Here is an 11445-nt window from a genome sequence, read left to right as displayed (position 1 = left end):
GAGAAAGAATGTAGACCTCTGGTAATACAGCTCCAAGATAAAGAGTTGTTCAAGTTCGCTTCTTTGGCTGGGTAGGGCATGGCTAGGATCCTTTCTTTCCTTCCCTACTGCCCAGGGTACTGGCAAAGTTTCATGGAGGAGCCTGCATGGTGAACCGATCTGCTGCAGAACAAAGTTTATTAGTGCAACTCACCCACCTATTCCAAATATCACAGCTGTCTTCACATTTTGAAAAGCAATTAAAAACAGCAGCACGTAACATAATACATCTGCAGTAAGCGTTTTCCTCAACTATGGCAAACTGTCCCGGGAGCTCTAAACCCCAAACAACAGCCCCTCCTCCTGTTTGCAAAGGGAATACACAGTTAGGTTCAGCATAAAGCAAAAGTAATTTTCTCCCAATTTTTTGTTTGTCCTTTTTAAGCTGCCTGGGTGGCCACAGTCTCCAGAATACTGAAGTACAAAAATGAAGTTACCTGAGCAACTGGGGCTTATTATTGTGGAGTATAAAAGCATAAGCTCTAGTAGAAAGAAATACTAATCATGGACTGCTGAACGTGATGCACACCCTGCGTAGTGTTCATGTCTCACTGGCTACAGGTTTGTCTGGTTACTGACACACACTGACATTCGTTGGCTAAATGATCTTACACCCACAGTAAGAATAGAACAAATTTGCAGGGGCTGTGCACTGGCATAGCTCCACTGACTGTTAACAGTTCTTCATTCTTTATATAGCAGTTGTCAGTCATAGCACTATATGTGATTTACAGTTAGCAAGTAGTATCATCATCTTGAAAATAAAAAGATAGAGGTAAGACGAGTAGGGCTCATTTGAGGCCACAGTGAAGCAGGAGCTGAACATGGGACAATTCCAGGCCCATATTTGTGAATGTAAATTGTCTGATGATGTTTGTCTTATCTTACTGGATCACAGCTCTTCCAGGGTACCTTAGTTTGCAGATAGATGCTTTATTTCAAAAGGACTTTTCACAGTCTGTGTTAAGTTTAAACTGAATGTTATTACAGAAACGTACCATGTCTCATGTTGTTTTATCCTGTGCTCTTTCATCAATTCCTCCTTCTCAGCTGAATTTGCAGGTAAGTATCTTGCAGGAGATTCCCAATATTGATTGGATTTGTTCAGTATTTGCTGAGGCATTGCAGGAGTTAGACCATGAAGAGTACTGATTTGTTTGAGGAAGGCAAGCAGCCTGTGCACCACACCCAGATGTTCCCTCATATACCTCAGAGGAGTACCGAGCCCTGTGGTGTGGGTAGGTGCTGACTACTCCTAGTCTACGCTAGGTCTGTGTTTGAGGCTGAACAGGGACAGGGTTTAATCTTGCCTTTACAGGAGTCTTGAGCTGCTGTCAGGATAGTTCTAAACGGCATGAATCTCAAACTAATGTCTCCTATATAGCTTGCACAAATCCAGTGATCATATTTAAAATGTCCGTGTAATATTTTGAACAAGTTTGAACAAGTTTTGTCCTTAAAATTCTAGTGGTTTGAATAAAATTTTATAAACTAATAAGAACACTAAGTACAACTCGAGCAGAAGTCTCCGGCCATATAAGATTTCTAATATCTTAGTCATAAAAATAACTTCTTTTGTGATTTTGGCCACACCCGAACAACAGCCAGAAAATAGCCTGGAAGCAATGTCAGGTGCAGGCCGTCTAGTCCAAACCATTGGCGGAGGCCTGTTCATGTTCAAGCCTCAGGCTCTGAATAAACTACAAAATGTCATTGCAGATGAAAGCAATACCAACTGATTTGTGTCTTTTGACAACAGGGAAATACCAAGGAGCCAAAAGTCCTTTTGTTTACAAATAGCAGACCGTCAAGCCCTGCACAGTGAATCTGCAACTCGTGCAGTTGGCTCTTGAGTCATGTTTGCATTCAGGTAGGAATAGACATTATTCGCGTGTGGTCCATGCAGGCTTGCTCTGTGACAGGAGGTGCTCCACAGCTACTGTCCAGCATTTCCCCCTTTTCTCTAGTGGGTTACCTGATGGACGAGGCACAGCTCGTCATAGGCGGCAGAAGCGGCTGCAGCTTTGGCTGAGGACTGTGAGGACTGAGTGTGGGGCCTTGGGGGAGCCATGGTGCAGTGGCACCTGGATTCCTCTCCCATGACCGGGGAGAGGCTGCCTTTGCATGCATGAAACAGATACAAACTGACTTGTGTGTTTTGAAATCCTGATGTTGGGATGCAGATCTGGACTTGCCTGGCTGAAGTTGTTTGTAGGCAAAGTTGTAATCTGGCATTGTATGGAGGTGCAAATCTGTCATGAAATCTAGATCTGCTTTTTAGGGTTCAAACCCATGATCCTTATCTGGGAAAGCTGTGCACCATAGGAGTGGGACCTTCTTCACCGTTAGTGATGACATGGGGTTATGGCACTGTCACTGTCCAGGACAGAAACATTAGAGTTACTGTCTTGTATCAGGCTAGTGATCTGCTTAGCCTAGAAATCTCATCTGCAGCCTGGTCATTATGCATTTTAAATCATCTTCCTGTAGATGATGCTTTTTTTCTAATTGCCGACATCCATGGTGATTTCCAAATGAGCTGTGATGCTTTATTCCTAACCGTCTGCAATGCAGCCTTTCCTGTGGTCCCCTGGTCCCTACCCGTGCGGCCGGGCAGCACTACCAGCGGGTGGCCTGCGGTGGTCGCCGCCGGGGAGGCTCGGGGACGGCAGTGCGGGGAAGGGCTGCCACTGGGTGGCTGCAGCCCCTTTCCCCTCTCCCTCGATGGCGGTAAGAGGTTGGTACGGTTGAAGATGAGTAGAAAGCAGCTCCTGCCGCAGCCCGCCGCGCAGGGAGCCGCGCCGGGGCAGCCCGGGCCGTCCCGCCGCGCCGGGGCCGGGGCCGGGGCCGGGGCCGGGGCCGGGGCCGGGACCGCGCCCGCTCGGAGCTGGGGCGGCGGCGCCCCCTCGCGGCCGCCGCCCGCCCCGCCGCCGCGCAGCCCGGCCCCCCGCGCCCGGCCCCGGCCCCGGCCCCGGCCCCGGCCCCGGCCCCGGCTCGGCAGGGGCGCGGCGCCGTAGCCCGTGCACCCTGCCGCGCCCGCCGGGTTGCCCATCGCTGCGCTGCACAGCTGTTAAAAAATGGAAAATGCCGCCTGGACAAGACGTTCCAAAGCAGAAATGTCTGCCTAGCTAAATACGCTGCATTTTTCAAAACTCGCATAGCTCTACTTTGAAATGTCTGATGGTGGGAGCCCTATTACTAACACACAATCCGCCCAGCTGCTACATCTTCTGGTGAGGGTGGTGACAAGGACTCCAGTGCCATACCCCTGTTTTTTCAGCCTACCTGAGAGTAGCTGCGAGTTTCATCCTTCACAGCTGCTGTCCTACCCTCTGGTATCAAGTGGCTTTTGCACCAGTTTATATCACTCTTCCAGATGTACAGAATTAACTTGCTGTTGGACTTCACAGACTTTATTCTAGCCTTTATCATATCCAGCTCACATCTGTCTGGCTTCCCTCTGGATCATTCCCCTTTCCACTTCTAAATGCTTATGCTACTTACTGAACTGTGGATTTATGAAAGCACCAAGGTCTATTTACAGTGAAGCATCTTGTGGGACCAGAGTTTAAAATTATAAATCTGTTAGGAAATGGAAGAGGGAATTGCATTATGGTAGCTATGTGTGCACTCTGCAGAGAGGAAGGTTGGAAAAGACTTTGAAGCTGTTTCAGGCTTCAGAGGAAAAGAGTATATCAATAAATATAAGCCAAGTGAGAAGGCTATGCAAAAAATTGCTCTGAAGGCCGCAGCCACTTTGATATCTTAGGTTGGATTATCTTTGTTTTCCCAAGGGCTGTGAACCTCTGCCGAGCATTGTGATCAATTTGTGCAGGCTCAGCTGGAGGCCTGAGGGAGCGTTCAGAGCCTGTAGTGGAGATCATGAGAATCTTACCCAGCTCCTTCAGGCTGGGAGGCGCTGGCTCAGCTCTGTCCAGCCCATACTGCCTTCACACCTGAGGCTCAGGCTGAAGGGTGCGAATGGTGGTGGGTGCTGCTTATGACTAGTGGAGGACAGTTATGTTTCTGAGGGTAAGAATGGCCTGATCTATTCATATCCTGTTGTTCTGAGACCTAGAAGCCTGATATTCATCTAGCAAAAGTCTAAAGCTACCTGATTTAGTGAAGTCCAGAGGAAAATACCAGGAATAGCTTCTTAATGGGAAGCATAAGTTTGTGGCATTTATCACAGTTCCTTTCTGTTCCTTCTCCCATTCACCCCAGATCATAAAACCTGTGACTCTAAGGAGGGCTATGCTTGATTTAGATCCTAGTTTGTTTGTACTCCAAATCTTTTTGTGAAGTTTAGTATCCTAGAAAGGGTGAGCATGAAGGAATTATGACTGGTCCTATCTTTTCTAATGCTACTTTAACAGTCCTTAGCTTTGTTCTTGGTTCTCCCTTAAAGTGTTTAGTAGGGCTGAAGGGAAAATAGTATTGGACTGTTTGTATAAGACGTTCAGGTGTCTCACCAGGCTGTAAGGCCCAAATAGAGTTGACTTTCTTGCCCTGAAATCATGTTTCTGGCATCTACTTCCCTCAGTGGACCACAGCAGATGACTTTTACCCCATTTCAAGAAAGTCAGCATGGCTGATAGGCAAAGCAGGCCTGAGAGCAAGGTCAGGGGCTGGCAGGGCTGAGGAGAAAGATCCTTTCATCCTCCATCCTCCTACCTCTTACAGTCAACACCTGACATCAAAAAGAGCTGGACACTATGCACCTAAGGTCTTATCCATGCTTTGCCTTTGGAGTCAGAGAGGCCACAGCAGGGTGTGGAAACTCCCTGACAGCCTCCTCCTGCTCCTCCCGCCCCACGCGGCATGCAAGCCTGTTCTTAGTTGAGCAGGAACTGCTGAATGGCGATTATGAGGAGACTCTTCCCCATGGTAAAGATAGTATGCTCAGGAGAGCTGTTCAGGGCCCTACCTTTTCCAAAGGGCTATGGGAACATCTAGATATATGCTGTCCACCTTCCTGTGGTTAGCCCCTCTGCAGAGGAAAATGTGCAGAGCTGGAACAAGACAAATCGATATACCACTGCAAGGCAGAAGTGATGACACTTTAAGCTGTCAGCTTTTCTTTTGATGTTGTAGGAGCAGGCGTGATTTAAACTCAGATACAGATTATCACCTGCCAAAGGTGATAAGGCCAGAGTTATGTGGTTGTCTCAAATGAACATGAACCTGCAGTGTTGCTAAAAGGACTGGTCCTGCCTTTTCCCCATTACTAGCCATTCTTCCCACATGTCCCTTGTGTCACACAGGTGTTTGTATGGCCACACTCTGGGCCTGTGCAGCATACTGATCTGACTGAAAACTACCCAAGTTTTTGGAGTTGGTCAGATCAATTTTCATATGGAACAGTCTCCTGATTGTAGTCACTCCTTGGCTGCATGAGAACCTGAGAACTGCTGTACAGCGTCTGGAGCAGAGGTGCACCGAGTTACAGTGGCCTAAGTGAATACTTACAGAAGAGTAAGAATAGGGCATCTATACTTCCTCCTAATACTCTCCTAGGCTGGATGTACTACTGTCAACTTTGGGAGTTACAGAGAAATGTGGTTTTTGTGTTTCTATATGTTATTTAGCAACTTGGGGGGGGGGGGTGTCTTTCGTTAATTTATTCAGTCTCCCCTTGACTGCATGTAGAACTTTTTCATTCACAATATCCTTTGGCAATGAATAGCATGGGCTTAATACCCATTGCGTGAAGAGCCACTTTCTCCTTTTGTTTGCTTTGAACCAAGCTCCTATTAATGTCATCTGATGCCACATAGGTCTTGTATTGGATGAGAGAGTAAAGACTGGATTCCTATCCATCCTCTCCTCTACTACTCATTGTTTTATGAACAAGTTTCACATCACTTTTCGGTTGTCTCCCTTCTAGTTTGAAGAGTCCCAGTTTCCTTGGTCTTTTCTTGTACAGCGGTGTTCAGTATCTTTGGCCATCCTTGTTGCTCTTCCTTCTTGTGACTGGTAACAGTCAGCTCAGGGTCCATCACTTTGTTTGTAAAGCTGAGATATTTTTTTTTCCCCCATGAACATCCCTTGACATTTATCTGCAATGAATGTAAGTGCAGGCAAAAGAAAAGCAGTGAGAACAAGCAGACGTGAGAGTGGAAGAGGGTGGGATGCTGCCTTTTGGAGGCACTGTGCACTTATGTAATTAAAATAAACATGATCGTGTAACCATAGCTGTACTTCTCAAGTGCATACAGGGTTTGTTGTTTTAAGGATTCCTCTTATGGAGGAACTACCTCGGTATCAGGTCTGGTCTGGTTCCTTGCACCTCCTGAACTCATTAACGCTGAGCCAATTACTTGCTTCAATTAAGCAAATGCTTACCCTACCCCGCCACCCTTCCCCAGTTCCTAGTGTTTTGTATCTTTTACTTTAGATCTCTTAAGTGCTTTTTTCCTCCTCAATATATAGGATTTTTTTTCCTTGTTGCCGCTTTCTAGTGGAAAGCTATTTGAAGGGACCCTAGAGAGAGACTCTCGGTGGAGGTTAGGCTTTAAGCTAAGGTTTTCCAGGCAAACTGTTAATTCCAGCAGTTAGAGGTCCTCCTGCCTGTAGTGTGTCACATGAGAGATGCAAGTGGCACTTTCAGCCTGAAAAACCTTAATTCACAGTATAGTTCTCCGAGGTGCTAAGAGATTCCCTTTCAGGTCTCTCTGATTTCTCCCCTGTTGTTGTGTATTGTGCAAACATGGAATGGCATTGTTATTTTCAGAAAAACACAAGAAATTAATGATTGAAATAGATTTGTTTGTTTATTGCAGTATATCCTGGTGCTTAGAGATGTTTTGCAGCAGGAGGTTTCTGAGATGCACACAAAAGAGATGATTACCCCCCCAGCTAGCCCATCCTGATGTTAGAGGCATGACAGACAGCAATTCCCAGGATTAGTGATTTGGTGACGTGAATTATGGCAGGAGCCTGAGGTACACTTCAGCATTTTACTCTGAATTTTCTTCCTCCTTTTTATGCTTAATACTTAAGGAGTATTTTAAATAGATTCTCAGAAAATCCATTTGAAAATATGTACTTGGCTATATTGTATAAATCAGGTATTTTCCTCAAACGTACTCCTGGACATCTGTCAATTCCCCTTTAAGTAATTAAAAGATATTGAGCAGCTGAGATCATTTTGTAAGTGCAAAAATTTTCTTTAGTCATGGAAAATTCAATCTAAATGATGGCTGTGATTTCTCCACTGAGGTAAACAGTAGAAAAAAAGGGAAAGCTCAATTTCATCTCTGTCCTTTCTGTACAATTTTTTTTTTTTGACTTGACTAGTAGTTCTGCCTATGTAATGATGTTCGGACATGACTTACTGCAACTCTTTTTATCTCGTTTTATTCTTGTACATCACTATGTAAACACTTGCTGGCCTGTGCAAATAAGCAGCCCATCTCTAAAGAGCTCTATTTACCTAAAAGAAGACATAATAACAGTTCAGCGGAGGAAATGATTTGTGATGAGAGGGCAGGGTCACCTGCTTCAAGATCCTGTTGTAGGATTAGATTTTAACAAGGGAACGCTAACAAATGAGCACAAAGAGAGTGCTAAAAGCACAGCAAGAGCAAAAGTTGTAATGTCAAGAGGAGGAGACGCACACAGTTAAAGCTGGTTGAATATAGTTTGAAACCAGGGAGAGAATGGGAAATGCTCCAGGACATTAGACCTAAAATCAAAGGTATTTCTAAGAATTGCAGTGTGGAGAATGCAGATTAAAGTTCCTTAAATGGGAAGCGTTTGCTTAGCTAATTAAACCCCAGAATTAATATTGTAAAGTAAGTATTGTGGATGTATTTTCAATCCTCTGGCAGTGTAGCAGTCCTGGCACCTGGCATTCTTTGCGCTTGGAAATGATTTATGTGTTCAGTTATTCAGCCTTAGCCTGAATTACACATAAATTAACTTTGCAGTGAATACTTACCGGAGGCTTATTTTGCAGTAGCCCTCCAGTGCAAAGATCGCTGCTGCCACTAGATGTCTCTCGGCGATGCTTTCTTGAGGACATCCAAGCATCTCAACTATTTGGTGAGCAAAGCTCTTTCCGTGCCGTACCCAGTCATATAGCCATGATAATCCTCCTCTGCAGTAAAATTTTTTGACTGTTAAGAAAGAAATTTAAAGCCAATTAGTTTGGGGACAGACCTCCCATGGTTTTGTGTACCATGGCGTTCCATTTTCCCTACTGTCTGTAGGACTTAAGAGCTTGCTGTGCTGGGCAAAGGATGCTCAGTACCTGTTTGGCTTGATGCTTTGTTTGTAAATGCTAAATTGCATTGGCAATAGATAGCCAGATAAAAAGGCTGTTAGAATTGCTCTTTCTCGCCAGTGGCCTCTTCTTTTGAGTCAATGAGAGCAGGACTTTTCCTGTAATCACTGAAACTCTTTCTCCTCCACCTTCCACTTAGACATGCCCCGTTTGGTTTAGCTGTGTGTAGCTTTCCTATTTTTTCCTGCTTGCATTCTTGCCTGTTGACCCTGTTACAACATTTCCTGTATATGCTACAGGCAGGCCTTTGTGAGCAAAGTACTCAGCAGTGCTTCTGTGCCCTCCCATTGGTACTGGATGGACTCACACAGAGACGCGTTCCTGCAGGTCTCTCTCCCAGAACACATATACTTCCATCACAGTGCTGAAAGCTGTGGGCGAGGCCTGAAGATTACTTGTCCTCTGTTCTTATCGCCAAAACAGTTGCAGAAGCAACTCTCCTGGAGAGGATTGTACCCAAGTTCAGTGTGTGCAGGACATTGTTGACTATCTACCTGTGCTAGCACTTAAAAAAGTTACGCTGGAAACCTGAGTTCTGGATGTTGTTCTTTCTGGGCCTTGCATTTGTACAAACATAGCCATTTGTCCAAGGCTACAGGAACCCCGCTGGGGGTGTTTGTATAGAACACTACTAGGCTTAGTAGGATTCAGGCAACCAGAAGCCACTGAGAATAAGTATTCTTTTCACTTAATACAACACTTGCTACACTTGCTACTGGACTAACTATAAACTTTGTAACTAACAAACAAAGTGGGGGAAAAGGTGTTGCTGACATAGAAGGCCAAATCCTGGTCTCTACAGTCAGATAAATTTCTGCAGTATTTGGCCTATTAGCAGATGGACAGACAAGTACATGCAAATATTATGCACAAAGTGTGCTTGGTGTCATCTATAAGAAGGCTGCATTTCTAAATCAGCTGTGCAGGAGTTGTAGCTCAGGATTGTGTCTGCCACAGTGTATCATATGCAGAAAAGAAACAATGTTGTCACAGTCATTTCTGCCTCACAGACTCATGATCTAGGCAGTCACCTTTGTAGTCTCAGTGTTGGTAAATATGCTTTAGAAAATGCTGAAGAGACTGTGCCAGCTACCAGGAAGTGCATTCCATTCCAAAAGAACGAGAGGATTGTACCTTCTGACAAAATGATTAGAAGATAGATTGAAATAAATAACTGAAATAAATGAATAAGCAGTGTTTGGGTTTAGAGAACCTCTAAGGTGTTGACAGAAAATATGGGCATAATATGGGGCTATCCTCAAAGCAGCCTATTGTGCCAAGAGAAAATAGATCATATGGGAGCTCCAAAAGTTGTGGTGTGTGCCTGTAAAACATTTGAGTTACGTTATGTAATGGCATTTCCAGTGACATGCAAAAATCAATACAATTAAGTTTTTAACTCCTCTGTTCTCCCCTGCTGAAGCTAAGTGTGAGTTGGGAATAGGATTTTCAAGTCCTCATTTGACTTCATTAAGGCAGCAAATAATTAGGGCTGGATCACTGGGCCCAGCTTCTGGGAGCAAGAGCTGGCTCCAAGTAGAGAATCAGCAGCCATGTGGTGCGGTACTGTGACCACAGCACCAGCAGTGCCCACAGGGGTGTCTGGTGGAGGCAGGGACAGTCCATGCTTTCACCTACTCCGTGCCTGCCTAAGAGCTGAGATCTTGCTGAAGCTAAGACAGGTGTTCGTTCTGCAGATTTTATTTCAGCCAGCAGGTGTGACTTCCATGGGGTGGTGGCTCTTCCCAAGGGAACAACAGCCTAGTGCTGCAGCTATGCAGAAATCAGCAACTCACTCAGAGCCAAAAGCTAAATTAAGTTTGGCTCATAATTATAATGATAGCACTTATTTTTTAATGTAAACATAAAATGCTTTGTCATTCTTTCTCTGACCCACCCACCAGCTTATCTCTCTTTGCTGTAGGGAGGTCACTTTAAGTCAGTACCTTCCCGGTTTCTCTGGATCCTTGCCCCTTATACATTCTGACTTGTTTCGTCTTTGAATAAGTGTGTGAAAATGCCTTTCATGTGGGAGGCCTGCCCTTGCACAGTTCACAGGACCCCTCTGCTTGGGGTCCCCAGCTATGGGACTGTATTGCATATACGCACCTAGGCTATGCACCATCCAGCTGCACATGCACATGCACACCTCTGCTTGAGTCAGCTTACCCACGTCTTTGTGACTAGAAAGACAGGTTGCTTCATTCATTTGCACACACTTCCGTGATCTGCAAGTCTTTGAGAAACAAACAGCCATGAGCTAGCCTCTTATTTTGCTGCTGTGATGTATTTTTTGTTAGTACAGTTGGAATATAAGGGAAGGACATTAAACATGGAAATAATACCCTCCTCTGCAGTATAGAAATTCCTTTGAACGTTTTGAGGAGTTCTGAATGTGCAAATATTTGTATTTCCACAAAGTCAGATGCATTTGCCTTGTGCCCTTCAAAGGCAGGAAGTCTATGTCACTGCAGACTCACGGTGGTGGATTCTTAATGGGGATCCCAACCCAAACTGACAGATCTTAGATGTAATTTTTTTACCCTGTCAAGAACCATCTTTTTTTCTTTTGCATTTTATTTTTATTAACAAGATACAAAGAGCAAAGTACACTCAGAAGGAAACATAGGAAGCAATAAAATTTGCAGCCACTCCATATAAAAGTGTCTCAGGAGCATGACAAATATTTAGTGAGGTTTTAATTGTAAATGGCAATCCATGCTGAAGGCACAGTTTTCAGGAGAAATCTAGTGAGAGCAGCACGTTTAATTCAGAGTGGCACCACTGTATTATCTTCCCCCAAAATCAAGATCAAGAGGAAAATGTCCATATCTGCTTGTGCTGGAGGAGCAAATATGAATTCTGCACCTTCCTTGGCGTCTACCCTCCCGTGAGCTCATGAGAGAGTCACTATCCACCTCTCTGCCTCATTTTTCTCTTGGTAAAACATGATTTACTTCATTTATTCCCACAGGTTTTGTTTCTCTTAATGGGGAGTGTACATCACTGTTTCACCATTGCTTTGTCTGGGAAACCAGGCCCATCAATGTCTTTCTCACTGCTTGCCTTCTATTAGTCACATACAGGGAGAACTAAAGCCTGGACAAACTGGAGAGTCC

General features: G+C 44.8%; 1 protein-coding gene across 19 annotated transcripts in view; it reads left to right on the top strand.

Moving 5' to 3' along the window:
• Window positions 1-11445, top strand: part of CAMK2G (calcium/calmodulin dependent protein kinase II gamma) — a 278435-nt gene that overhangs the window by 132297 nt on the left and 134693 nt on the right. The window contains exon 1 of one of the 19 annotated variants that reach the window (XM_068950460.1): window positions 8065-8085. The exons of the other annotated variants lie outside the window; for them this stretch is intronic. The gene's annotated coding sequence lies outside the window, so the exon portion shown is untranslated. Of the gene's footprint in view, window positions 1-8064; window positions 8086-11445 lie in introns of those variants that run through there. 19 annotated transcript variants of the gene reach the window in all.

The sequence above is a fragment of the Struthio camelus genome, chromosome 7, assembly GCF_040807025.1.
Source record: "Struthio camelus isolate bStrCam1 chromosome 7, bStrCam1.hap1, whole genome shotgun sequence".
In the NCBI taxonomy this organism is placed as follows: Eukaryota; Metazoa; Chordata; class Aves; order Struthioniformes; family Struthionidae; genus Struthio; species Struthio camelus.
Note: the sequence above shows the minus strand (reverse complement) of the source record. Positions and strands in the feature narration are given on the sequence as shown.